Source organism: Malania oleifera, chromosome 2 (assembly GCF_029873635.1).
Source record: "Malania oleifera isolate guangnan ecotype guangnan chromosome 2, ASM2987363v1, whole genome shotgun sequence".
In the NCBI taxonomy this organism is placed as follows: Eukaryota; Viridiplantae; Streptophyta; class Magnoliopsida; order Santalales; family Ximeniaceae; genus Malania; species Malania oleifera.
The window spans coordinates 38,747,982-38,762,346 of record NC_080418.1 but is presented as its reverse complement, the minus strand read 5'-3'; positions in this window follow the sequence as shown (position 1 = coordinate 38,762,346).

Below are 14,365 nucleotides of genomic sequence, written 5' to 3'. Positions count from 1 at the left end.
ACCAATTTGATTGCCAAATATAAATTCACTTCAGCACTATTATATTGATGAAATCATTCAAGATTTAGCACTTTATAAAATATACACACAGTTTACTCAATCTCAAGCTTTATACTATACAATCACAATATATTAATGGTATATGTAACTTTCAGCTTTTGTATTGTGTTCTGCCCTGTAGTAAATGCGAGTTTGAACAAAGCCCTGTATATATGAAAATGCTTCTTCAATGTGATGTTCAATATAAGATCCAATTGCTCTTTCCAAATTTCAGAATTCAAATAAACTCTTAAGTTAGTTTATCTTTGGGATGTTTAGCCAAGCAACGTACTCCCGTATGGTTTCCGCAAAGAATGGTTCAACCAACGTACTTCCTTTCGGTTTCCGCAACCCAAATCAAAATCAAACTTTAAGGTTTACTTGATTTCCAAATATACGTAGTTTATATGATTTTCAAATTTAAACCATCTACGCAATTTAAATATGTACTGAAAATAAAGAATAGGGAAAGAGAGAGTGAGACGGAGATTTTTACGAGGTTCGGCTTATACCCAGCCTACATCCTCGCCTTTGGAAAACCACCAAAGGATTCACTAAACCTGTTCCATTGATGGGTGAAACAAAACCTTTACAAGCGATACCCTATGCTCAAACACTCCTTCACTAGGCTAGAGCCCGCCTCTCCAAACGATGTCCCCTCGTTCGGTCACTCCTTTAGGCTAGAGCCCGCCTCTCTAAGAAATATCCCCTTGCTTAGCCAACGATCCAAATAATTCTTGGAACGTCAAAGAACTACAAGAAACAAGATAAAATATGCATACAAATATAATCTCATAAAGAGTAAGTTAGTACAAGTTCAGCACTATATACTTCAATGTAAAATATCAATATGAAATAGAATGAAACTTAAGTGTAGAATTCACCAATATCCTTCTTAGATGAGGATTAGCAATAGGAATTCAAAGAAGGAAGGATTAGCACTTTAGAATATCTCAACAAAAGAATTTTTCAATGAGTGAACAAGAGAACTTTGGAAGAACAAGAGTGCTTTCAGCTTCTCAAACAGATTTTTCAATTCATGGTATGTTTTGATTTGCAAAACAAGGTATTTATAGGATTTCAAAATTGTTTCCTTGTTGCTAAAGTTTTCTTAAATAATTTCCCAAGTTTTTAGAAATTTTGGAGCTTAAGCAATATAAGTTTGAATTTAAAAACTTTTGAAAAATATGCCCATTAACAGTGTTCAGATGACTGAACTTTCGGGTTTAGTCGTTTGAGGAGGTTCTGCCTCTTTAGAAAATTCAGCGAAAAATCTTCAGATGACTGAACTTAATCTTCAGTCCTCTAAAGTTATTCTTTAGACGTCTGAAGTTACACTTCGGTCGTCTGAAGTGGTTCTATGTGCTATTTAGTCAGCTGAATTTCCTCTCGTGAACAGTGTTCGGTTGGCTGACAGCTGTGACCCTACTTCAGTATTTTGGCCCCAAATTTTATGTATAACTCCAAATTAGGAATTCTTGATTTCAAACCAAAGAAAAGAGAAAATCCTACACCTTTTATGTTGAACACTTTTTAACATAAGGAGGTTTTGATAGTGATAAATGTACCTAAATGCGGATGTATAAAAACTGACAACATTTGGAAAAACTTTTTTTGGTGCTTTTCATTTCAAAAATGATTTTAACCTTTATAAAATAATTTTTGACCTTATAAAAATATTTTCCAAGTATTTTAAAAGGTATCTAGGTCCAAGAAGTTAACCTAAGAGTTTCATAATATTTCAAAAAATATTTAAACATTAAAGTACTTACATAAAGACTTCTAAGACTTTTCTCATTCAAGGTTCTTGAGTCTTCATGCTTTGTCCTTGGATTGAGTCCATCTTTTCTTCAAGCTTTCAAATTCTTTGAGCTTTCTCACTTTACCTTTCTTTGCCTCTTTTGACTTTCATATTCCTTGGCTTTCAACAACTCATTCATGTCCTCATATTCTTCAAGGTTTAATATATCATCTTTAAATCCATGCTTTGACTCTTTTAAGTTTCATTTGATCCTTGTGAGCACTTTGTCCTTGCTTTCTCATATATGAGCCTTGAAATAACATTACTCACACAAATACGTTAAATTCCACTTTTTTGTTAACATCAAAACAAGATAATAAGATTTTAAGCCTTGTAAAGCCAACAATTTATCTCAAGATTATCAAATAAGCTCGACGTTGAAAATATTTGATATATTTGGGCATTTAGTTAGAATAATAATCTTGAATGCACAATTTTAAATGCCTAATTATGCAACTTTGACGCGTAATCAATCCTCAAGAGACTTCGTCGGTGGAGCAGGTGCTACTAAAGAAATGATCTGAGAAATATTATGTGGCTGGTACTAATGCTGAAAGGCAACCTGATGATATGACGGCGTATAAGGTCGTGCATATGACTGGGGAGGTTGATTCCAAAGTTGCTCTATACTATTCTACTTTTCCATCTTCATTGCATCCAATCTTCTGGTGTTCTCAGCTATACATGCCTCAACATCAACATCATCTTTCAGTTCATACAACTCTCCACCATGTATTACTCTCAATGGTTTAGCTGTAATTGATATTCTATCAATCCTAGTGTTCCACTACTGAGCATTTTCAACTAAATGATCCAAAAAATCTAATGCCTCATCAGGCTCCTTGTTGAAGAAATATCCTAAACACATAGTATGAACGAACTATTTCGATGCAAGAGTCAACGCAATGTATAAATAGTTGACCAGACGCCATGATTCAAATCCATGATGGGGACACATGTTTACCAGATCTCTAAATCTCTCACAGCTTTCATGAAATGTCTCATCCACTCTTTGCATGAATTGACTGATCTGTTTCTGCAAAAATTGAGTTCTCTGTAAGGGAAAAAATTTATGCAAAAATTCACATTCCATATCATTCCAATTGGAGATAGAGTTAGCTTTCAAAGAATTAAACCAAGTCTTTGCTTTATCCTTCAAAAAGAAAGGAAATAACCGAAGTTTAGTAAATACATCAGTTCCAATAAAAGTAATGCCGGTCAACTCAAAGTCCGTCAAGTGCTGGTAAGGACTCTCAGAATCCATCCCATGGAATTGAGGTATCACTAACATCATCCCATGCTTAATCGTGAAATTATGTGCATCAATAGATAATGCAATGCAAGATGGTGTAGTGATTCATGTAGGCTACAAAAAATCCATAAGCGTGCATGGTGCAGGTATAGCCATATTTTCTTTAAAACTTTTTTTCTTTTTTTTTATGAGGAAAATCAAAATAAAAGGGAAAAATACTAGTTTGAAACTAATTCTAACATTCCCCGGCAACAGCGCCAAAAACTTGACTCACACTAAAACTGAGCGGCGCAAAGGCTATCCTAAGTATATGAGTTTTGTCATGCAATTTTTAGCACAAAGTCCAGATTGTCTCCTCAAGGAATGCAAATTAATTCCAAACTTTGTGTAAACCCAAAAGAAAATAAGAAAAAAAAATTTTAATAAACACAGTTCAGATTTGGTTTCTTGGTTTTTTAGAACTTGTGACGACATTAAAACGAAGCAAAACATAAACTATATTACCGATCTTAACTGTGGAAAACAATCCTACTTTAAACATTCGGACAAGAAATAAAACCTACATTTGAAATTTCGGATAAAACCCAAACATCAAAACTTTATTACTCAACTTAAGCATTCAACTATAAAATCCTCAATTACAAACCAACTTAAAAATTAAACTTAACCCAACGAATAACTTGAACAAAAATTAAACTTAATCCAACAATGGTTTCACTAAAAACGAATTTGACTCTTTAACAACTTAAATAATAAACGAAAACACAATAATAACTAGGATTTCAAATAAACCAAACTTAAGATAAATAGATCCCAACAAATATTCAAATTCTATAGAAAGATTTTAAAAAGAACGAACCAAACTTAACATTGAAAAATAATCCAAACCAAAATTGATTCCAACAATGATATTAAATAATAATAAAAAAGACCAACTGAATTTAATAATGATGACCCAAATGAAATTTAAAATTCCAAGACTTTAAATAAAACACAACGGAAATTAACAATACTAATTTCAACATGTATTTAAATGCAAGAGAGAGAGAGAGAGAGAGAGAGAGAGAGAGAGAGAGAGAGAGCAAGGTCGTGAGGTGAAATTGCTGCCCAAACACCCAGCTTTAGAGAAATTAGGAGGAAAAATAGATTTCCTTCGCCAAGAAGCTTCCTTGGACCTTCTATACTCGAAGTTGTCACGTGCCTTGTCGATGAGAAGACAGGATTCTTCAACGAATCATACCAGGAACTTCGTCGACAAGAAGATGCGTTCGTCGATGAAACTTAAAATCTGAAATTCACTCATTTGGGATCTCTTCGTCGATGAGGGACTGAACTTTGTCAACGATCTCTAGAAGAACACTCGTCAATGGGGACATGAAATTCGTTAGCGAGGTCTGCTGTTCTTCTTTCAAATTTTTTCCCTTTTTCTCTTTATTATTTATTTATCTATTCCATTTATTATCTTCCAAATTATTTAATCATTATAATTTTCCGGATCGTTACATTCTCCCCTCCTTTAGAAAATTTAGTCCTCGAAATTTTGCTAATCATTCTTGAAAACTAAGGTATAGTCCCAAGAAAGCGGTGAATTGGATTTAAAAAAATTTTTTTAATTCTTTTCAAGAATCCTTAACCTCTTTTAATTCTTTTAATCAATTCTTGACTTCTTGTTGATTTATCCAATACACAACAAATGCTTAAAACAATATTCAATCCACGACCATATACGAACAAAGTAACCAATACAACACAAGTAAATAAAACTTAAACAATCAACCAACCATTCAACAATCAAAGTGTTCAATCCACAAATACCTAATCAAGATAGCCTTTTAGCAATTTTCAGTTTTTACAAGAATTCAAGATATTTTCTTGTTTGCGGCCCTGTAAATATATGTAAGCTTTGTGGTAATGAAGTTTGTTTCTTCAATGCAAACCACAACTCAAATTCACAAAAATTTAGAATTTTAATAAACTCTTAGTTAATTTGTATTTGGGTGTTAACCAATCAACGTACTCCATTTTGAGGTTTCTGCAAAATATTGATCAACCAACATAATCCCTCTCGGTTTCCGCAATCCCAAATGAAAATTAAACTTTGACTTATTTAATTTCCAATCCACGTAGTTTTATGATTAAGGAATTAAAAACATCCATGCAGTTTATATGTTTGTTGAAAATAAAGAGAGTGAGGGAAAGAGAGTAACACCGGGCTTTTACGAGGTCCGGCTTATCCCCAACCTATGTCCTCGCCTTTGACAAACCACCAATGGATTCACAAAACCAGATCCTTTCAGGGCGGAACAAAACTGTTACACACTCCTTCAATAGGCTAGAGTTGCACCTCTCCAAGAGATACCCCACGCTTGGTCACTCCTTCAATAGGCAAGAGTAGTCACCTCTCCAAGAAATACCCCATGCTTGGTCAACGATCCAAACACCTTGAATCATCCAAGAACTACAAGAAATATGAAATAAACGTTTCGTACAAGAACACTCTCAAATAGAGAAGATTAGTACAATATTTAGTACTATGTGCTTCAAGAATTTAAATATCAAGATGAAATAGAATTGAAGCTCAAGATAAGATATCACCAATTCATTCTGTAGATGAATATCAGCTATAGTTCAGCAGAATTCTCCCAGCAAGAGTGTGAGCAAGAAAGAGTTTTGTGAGAGATTAAGAGTTAAATGCTTGAATGTTGTGTGATTGCTTGGTTTTTTGATTTCTTGGGTTTAAAGGAGTATTTATAGACCTTTTAGGATGAGTTTCCTTGTTTCCCAAGTTACTTGAAGTGTCCACCAAATTTTTATAAAGTTCACATTTGAAAAACTAATTTTTAGAATTTTCCCATTGAAGTTTAAAATTCAAATTCTAGTAGGGTCAGTCGGCTAGACAAGCAACTAGGTAGGCATTTTAAACAGGGTCAGTCAGCTGGACAAGCAGCTAAGACCTTTCTATCTCCAGAAATTAATTTCACTAAAATTGTCATTCAACTAACTGAACACAATTCAAAAGAGTCAATCGGTTGGGCTTGTCAGTCGGCTGACTAATCGTAATTCAAAATGATCAATCGGCTGGGCAGATATTCAACTTGACGCATTTGTCAGTCGGCTGAGAAAATTCAATGTCTTCTGGTCAGTCGGCTGACTAGTCAATTTTTTCAAAACTTCTATTTTTTAAAACTTTTAAACCTTTTGTTATTTGAAAGACTTAAATGTGACTTTTCAAAAACATTTTCCAAGGTTTTAAAAAACTGGTATCTAAGTCTTTGTTGCATCCTAATGAGCTTCAAAAATATTTCAAAAGATATTTAAAATATGAAACACTTACATAAAGACTTCTAGGACTTTTGACATTCTTGGAGTTTAAGTCTTCATGCTTGTTTTTTAAGCTCTCTCGCTTTGCTTTTCTTTTGCTCTCTTGTCTTCAAGTTTTAAGCTTTTAGCACGTTTTCTTTAACATCCACACTCTCATGATCTTCAAGTTTTAATAGATATCATCTTTGAATCCATACTTTGACTCATCTTTGTGACTCATCTTTAAAGTTCTCATTCTTAAATCCAGAAATATCATTACTTAACCAAATATGTTAAGTTTCACTTGTTTATTAGCATCAAAATAGGATATTAAGCCTTGTAAATTCAACAATCTCCCCCTTTTTGATGATGACAAATAAGAAGCAAAAATTTGAGTGAGCCTTAAAAAGACTCGCCCTTACAATAAGCATCATCTCAACAAACTTAACAATATCAAGATAAATTTCAAAAACTCTTTTACTATCACGCTCATCACATTATTCAAGTTCAAGATCATCATTCAAGTTCAAATACTTCTCTCCCTTTTGATACATATATCATGTTCAAATTTTTCAATACCATGCTTAATTTTTGTCCAAAACTTCTCCTCCTTTTGACATCAATCAAAAAGAGTAAGATATCAAAAATAATTAAGTTCAAATAAAATCATATTTTGAGCATATGAATATCAAACATGCATATCAAGCAAATATACACACTCAATTCATTATTTTTCAATATGGCATGTGTAGTGTGCTTCAATAGTCAAATAGTCATGATACCAATTTAAAATTTCATTAATTCATGATACCAATTGAACTTTTGAATTTGTGATACCAATTAAAACATTAAAGAATAATACTAATTGAACATTTCATTAATTCATGATATCAATTGAAAATTTAGGGAGAAACAAAACATAGTACAAGCAATAAGTCATCTGACTCCCCCTGAATTTAATACATTTAGTTTTGATACCAATTATGATTTCTAAGTTTATCATCCATGTTTTAAACATTTGATTCATATCATGTATATGCTCATGGATACTAATATCAAATACCAATATCATGTCAATGTCATAGCATGCTCATGGATATAATTATGATTGTCATGCTCAAATGCCAATTTATATATTCATGGATACCAATATACTTTATAGACACCAATGCTAATGTCATATTATGCACTGCTCATGGATACTAAATTATTTAAATGCAAATTTTTCAATTTATCCATGTGATCCATCATTAGCATGCATGGTCTAGAATTAATCAAATCATATCAAAATTCATGTTTCTAAATCATGCACAATGACTTTATGCTCAGATTTTCAAAATATGGTGAGCCATAAATCATCAATATTTTCATTGTCTTTAGAGATTTCAAGATACCAATTTCAAGATATACACATGTAGCATATTGCATATCATATAAGCATGAAGTATATCATTATCATGTGCATTGTACTAAACTTTTGCTTAGATTGTTCTTATGTTGCTCAAGTATTTCATATTAAACTTATTTAAAAATTTTACCTTCAATTAGTCAGTTGAGCTTATGGTCAGTTGGCTGACCTATCCTTTCTCTTTAAGGTGTTTGTTCAGTCAGTCGGCTGAGCTTATGGTCAGTCGGCTGACCTTTGTTTTCTTTTAAAGTTTGTTTCTTTCACAATTTCTTTGTCAAGCTTTCTTCTTTATCAAAATACTTATGTAATAAGCTCAATTTGCTTTAAATTTTCTTTTCTTTTGATTTCATATATCTTAATGCTTTCTAATTTAAGGCTTATATGAATCAGCTATGATTTTGGCCAACAATGTTATTTTTATTTTTATTTGTTTCAATAAGATAAGCATTAATAAGCTTGAAGAACTTTATCCTTATTCTCTATTTCAATTTCGTTCAATATCCTTGTATTAAGAAATAATTTTCCATAGATTTGAACAAGGATAATTTTCTTTTTGAGTTATTACTAATCCACTTTCATCATGTTTTTAGCTTTCTTAATTCCTAGTGCCCATACTTTCTTGGGTTTCTTGGGTCTAGATTGTTTAGAAAGTGCTATTTATTTAATTCTCTAAACTTGTTTTGTTTTCACACCTTTCCTCTTTAATGGATATTTAAACTTTATATGTCCCTTCTTTTTACATAGGAGCATTTTTAGAGGCTTTTGTAAAGTATCCCATGTAGAGATTATTTTTCTTTGTATTATCAACCCCGTTAAATCCTATGCCTTCTTTATTTAAAGACATTCTTTGTGAGCCAATCATTTTGTCAAAATTTTCTTTTCCTTTTGTGAAATTGTAAATGATTTTGGCTTGATCCTCAATTTTTTTCTTAAGATCATAAATTTCTGAATTTTCTATATTTTTACCCTTTTCTTGGTTTTGAGATATCTTAGTAATTTTATTCTCTAATTCAGAAATGTATAGATCGTTCTTATTTTCCATTGAGGATTGGGATCTTAAGTCTTCTACTTCCTTCATTAACTTTTCATTCTTACTTTCTAATATCTTGATTTTCAAATCTTTGTCTTTTTCAGTAAGATTTTTAGATTCTAACTCTTTTATCACAACTTCATTCTTATTTTCTATTTTATTGATTTTTGAGTCTTTTTCTTTTTCAGCAAGTTTAAGGGATTCTAACTCTTTCATAACTCCTTCATTCTTGTTTTTCAATGATGTGTATCGTTTAGTCACATTAACTAACATCTTATGCACCTTGAATAAATCATTTTGAAATTCTTCATAAGATGGCATACACTCATTATTGGATTCTTCTGCTGAATCATCACAAGAACTATTTAAGGATTTGGATAAGGAGCTTCCTCATCGTCTCAAGCAATACAACAAGCAACCTCTTGGTCACTTGATTCATTATTGGAACTACTTGTACTCATATTGTCCCAAGTAGTAGCTTTCATTGCCTTTTTCTTTTTATTTTTAGAATCTTTCTTAAGTAGTGGACATTCCAATTTTATGTGTCCATTTTTCTTACAATTATAACATGTGGGGATTTTATTCTTTGTATTGGTTTCTTCTTCATCAAATTCCGAATTTTGGATTCTTCTTTTGAATTTTCTTTTCCTTCTTAGTATTCTTGCAAGTTTCTTAGATATGAAGGCTAGTTCATCATCTTCATCTTCACTACTAGAGTTTTCTTTTGAAGCTTGAAAAGCAATAGATTTTTGGGCTTTAGATTTTCCACTTCTTTCATTTATTGTCATTTCATATGTGAGGAGAGAACCTATGAGTTCATCTAAGGAGGTGTTTTTCAAATTTCTTCCTTCGGTTATTGCAATGGCTTTTGGTTCTCATATTGGCAGCAGCCCTCTAAGTATCTTTCGGATCATTTCATAGGTCGTGTATATTTTTCCTAATGCATTTAGGGAGTTTATTATGTGGGTGAACTTAGCGTACATATTAGTGATGGATTCTTCTGGGTTCAGCCTAAAAGCTTCATACTCACTAGTGAGCATATCGATTTGATTGTCCCTTACATCAATAGTACCTTCATAGGTTACTTCTAATTTATCCCAAATTTCTTTTGCAGATTTACATGTCATGATTCTATTCAATTCATTAATATCAAGGGCACAATACAATGCATTCATAGCACTCGAATTTACTTGTAACATCCCATGGTCATTGTCGGTCCATTCTTTTTCTTTGGGTATTTCTTTATCATCTACAAGTTTAGTAGGAATTAAGTCACCATGTGTGACAAACTTCCAAGCTTTCTAATCCATGGTTTGTAGATAGATTCTCATGCGTTGTTTCCAAAATATGTAGTTTAAACTACAAAAGATAGGAGGCCTAATTGAAGATTGACCCTTTCCAAAGGGAGCTACGCCTAAGTATGCCATATAGATCTTTATGTAATATCTAGTTAGGATTTGTTGTAACCTCCCTCTAATACCAATTGAAAACTAACGTGTAGTCCCAAGACAAAGGGCGAATTGGATTTTAAAAATTCTTTTAATTATTTTCAAGAATCCTTAACCTCTTTTAATTATTTTAATGAATCATTGACTTCTTGTTGATTTATCCAATACACAACAAATACTTAAAACAATATTCAATCTATAACCATATACCAACAAAGTAACCAATACAACACAAGTAAATAAAACTTAAACAATCAACCAACCATTCAACAATCAAAGTGTTCAATCCACAAATACCTAATTAAGATAGCCTTTTAGCAATTTTCAGCTTTTACAAGAATTCAAGATATTTTCTTGTTTGCAACCCTATAAATTTATGTAAGCCCTGTGGTAATGAAATTTGTTTCTTCAATGCAAACCACAACTCAAATTACCAACAATTCATAATTTAAATAAACTCTTAGTTAATTTTTCTTTGGGTGTTAACCAATCAATGTACTCCCTTTTGAGGTCTTCGCAAAATATTGATCAACCAACGTACTCCCTTTCAATTTTCGCAATCCCAAATGAAAATTAAACTTTGGTTTAGTTAATTTCAAATCCACGTAGTTTTTACGATTAAGGAATTAAAAACATCCACGCACTTTTGCTGAAAATAAAGAGAGTAAGGGAAAAAGAGTGAGAGGTTCAGCTTATCCCCAGCCTATGTCCTTGCCTTTGACAAACCACCAAAGGATTCACTAAACCAGATCCTTTTCGGGTAGAACAAAATCGTTAAACACTCTTTTAGTAAACTAGAGCTACACCTCTCCAAGCGATACCCCACGTTTGGTCACTCCTTCAATAGGCTAGAGTAGTCACCTCTCCAAGCAATACCCCATGCTTGGTCAACGATCCAAACACCTTGAATCATCCAAGAACTACAAGAAATATGAAATAAATGTTTCGTACAAGAACACTCTCAAATAGAGAAGATTAGTACAATATTTAGCACTATGTTCTTCAAAAATTTAAATATCAAGATGGAATAGAATTGAAGCTCAAGATAAGATATCACCAATTCTTTCTCTAGATGAATATCAGTTGTAGTTCAGTAGAATTCTCCTAGCAAGAGTGTGAGCAAGAAAGAGTTTTGTGAGAGATTGAGAGTTGAATGCTTGAATGTTGTGTGATTGCTTGGTTTTTTTATTTCTTGGGTTTAAAGGAGTATTTATAGACTTTTTAGGATGAGTTTCCTTGTTTCCCAAGTTACTTGGAGTGTCCACCAAGTTTTTATAACGTTCATATTTAAAAAACTAATTTTAAGAATTTTCCTGTTGAAGTACAAAATTCAAATTCTCGTAGGGTCAATCGGTTGGACAAACGATTGGGTCGGCATTTTAAATAGGGTCAATTGGTTGGACAGGAGGCTGAGACCTTTCTATCTCCAGAAATTAATTTCACTAAAATTGTTAATCAACTAACTGAACATAGTTCAAAAGAGTCAGTCAGCTGGGCTTGTTAGTCGACTGACTAATTGTAGTTCAAAATGGTCAGTCGGCTGGGCAAATATTCAACTTGATGTATTTGTCAGTTGGCTGAGAAAATTCAATGTTTTCTTATCAATCGACTAACCAGTCAATTTTTTCAGAACTTCTATTTTTTTAAACTTTTAAACCTTTTGTTATTTGAAAGACATAAATATGACTTTTCAAAAACATTTTCCAGGATTTTAAAAAACTGGTCTCTAAGTATTTGTTGCATCCTAATGAGCTTCAAAAATATTTCAAAAGATATTTAAAATATGAAGCACTTATATAAAGACTTCTAGGACTTTTGACATTCTTGGCACTTAAGTCTTCATGCTTGTATTTTGAGCTCTCTCACTTTGCTTTTCTTTGGCTATCTTGTATTCAAGGTTTAAGCTTTTAGAACATTCTCTTTAACATCCACACTCTCATGATCTTCAAGTTTTAATAGATATCATCTTTGCATCCATGCTTTGACTCATCTTTAAAATTCTCATTCTTAAATCCTGAAATATCACTACTAAAACAAATATGTTAAGTTCCACATGTTTGTTAGCATCAAAACCAGATGTTAAGCCTTGTAAGGCCAACAATTCTTTTTCACATTTCTACTTTGGTTAACTTAATATATTCCATACAATTCAGCATATATCACCAAATACTTTTGCATCATATATAATATAATCATCATATAAACTTCTCAATCATCCATAGTCAAATTAAATCATTATTATCTTAATCATAAACCCATACCTGCTCCCCTGGAATTCTCTAGCTCGGGCTAGATCATAAGTAAACTCGTGCTGGACCACCTCTACTAAGTGGTATTGGCTGCTTTCCTCAATCCTGATTTTGTGTAGGTACAACAGGTAACAGTTCCTGACAATTCTTCTTAATATGCCTCGGTTTACCACACCTGAAATAGTTAGGAGTCCTAGATCAGCATTCACTCCTATGCCTCTTATTACATGTCTAGCATATAGGGTAAGGCTGACTATCCTGATAACTGGGATAACCCCGATCTCTTGCCTCCTGCCTTGAGCCAACTGCATCTTTCCTTTTCTTTCCTGATCCCTGACTGACCTCAGCCTGAAAACTGGGTGGTGCAGGCCTCTTCTTTTCCTCTGTAGGCTCTGTACTGCTCTGGATGCTTTTCTCCAGCACCGAAGCCTTATCAACCAAATCTGAGAAATTCTGGACCTGGAATCCCACCGCCAACTCATAAATTCTGCGTCTCATGCCTTTTTCAAATTTCCTGGCCTTCCTTACCTCGTTCAAGATAAGAAACAGTGTGAAGCGAGATAGCCCCAAAAATTTCACTGCATACTCCCCAACAATCATATTCCCCTAGGTCAGGTTAGTAAACTCTTCAATCTTTTCCTCTCTAATAGATAAGGGAAAATACCTATCAAAGAACAGCTCTTTGAACTGCTCCTAGGTCAGTGTTGTCTTTACCAGCCTCTACTCCTCAAGTAGCTTCACATAAAGCCACCAGCATTTTGCATCTCCAGACATCTTAAACGTGGCATAACAGACTTTCTGCTCGTCCATGCAGTTGAGTACAACCATGATCTCCTCCATCTCCTGTACCCAATTCTCTGCAGCCACTGGATTAAATCCTCTTACAAAGGCTAGAGGGTTCATTCTCATGAACTCCTTGATGTTGCGGCCCTGGCTTGCAGGTGGACAGTTCTTCTCTATTGGATCCTTCCTCATTTATGCTCTAACCTATCGGGCTATACCCCACAACATTGCAGAGGTATCAATGTTCTCTTAACTGGAAGTCTCTAAATCATTCCTTCCTTTAGCCTCTATGTCCTCATCCCTAGGATCCATCCTGAAAATAGAACAGAAAGGGGATAAGAATTTCATTATCATATCCTACTCAACACAATCATTAATCTAAATTCCAGTATACACCCAACTTCTCAATTCAGGACCAGTATCACAACTCAGAAACAAAATCATCTAAGGTTTACCATGGCTTTTCTGAGGCCGTCGACTGCTTCAGAAAAATCATAGGAAATCGCTGACGTATTTCCGCCTCTAAACTACAAAACAAAATTCTATACTTCTCAACACCTAACATATCCATCTAGTATCCTTATCCTAACTAATTCCTATATTCTGGTATAAATCATCCCTAAGTTTGCAGAACCCAAAATCTATTGCTCTGATACAAAACTATAATGCCCCAAACCCGTAAACCCAAACTGGTGCATTATACCTGATTATCCATGCTTTGTGGTGCCCCGAACCCGCCTTGTGGGACCCGGGTGCCACGTCATTCATTTTCCTGTACCTATTATTCCATTGATAATTACATAGCGGAAAACATAACTACAGTCCTCTATCAATAATATACCAGATTTTTCTACTTCTATCTACATTCTATAATAATCCATTCAACCATCTGCATCCACCTGTATTCACATATTTACATATCTCCAACAATTAGTATTCACAACCATCCATCCCTCAAAAGACTTCAAAAAATAAAGCATAAAACATAAAACATAAACTTTATACATCCCAAAATATCATTAACATTATACCCTTTCTTTCTATAACTCAAAAAT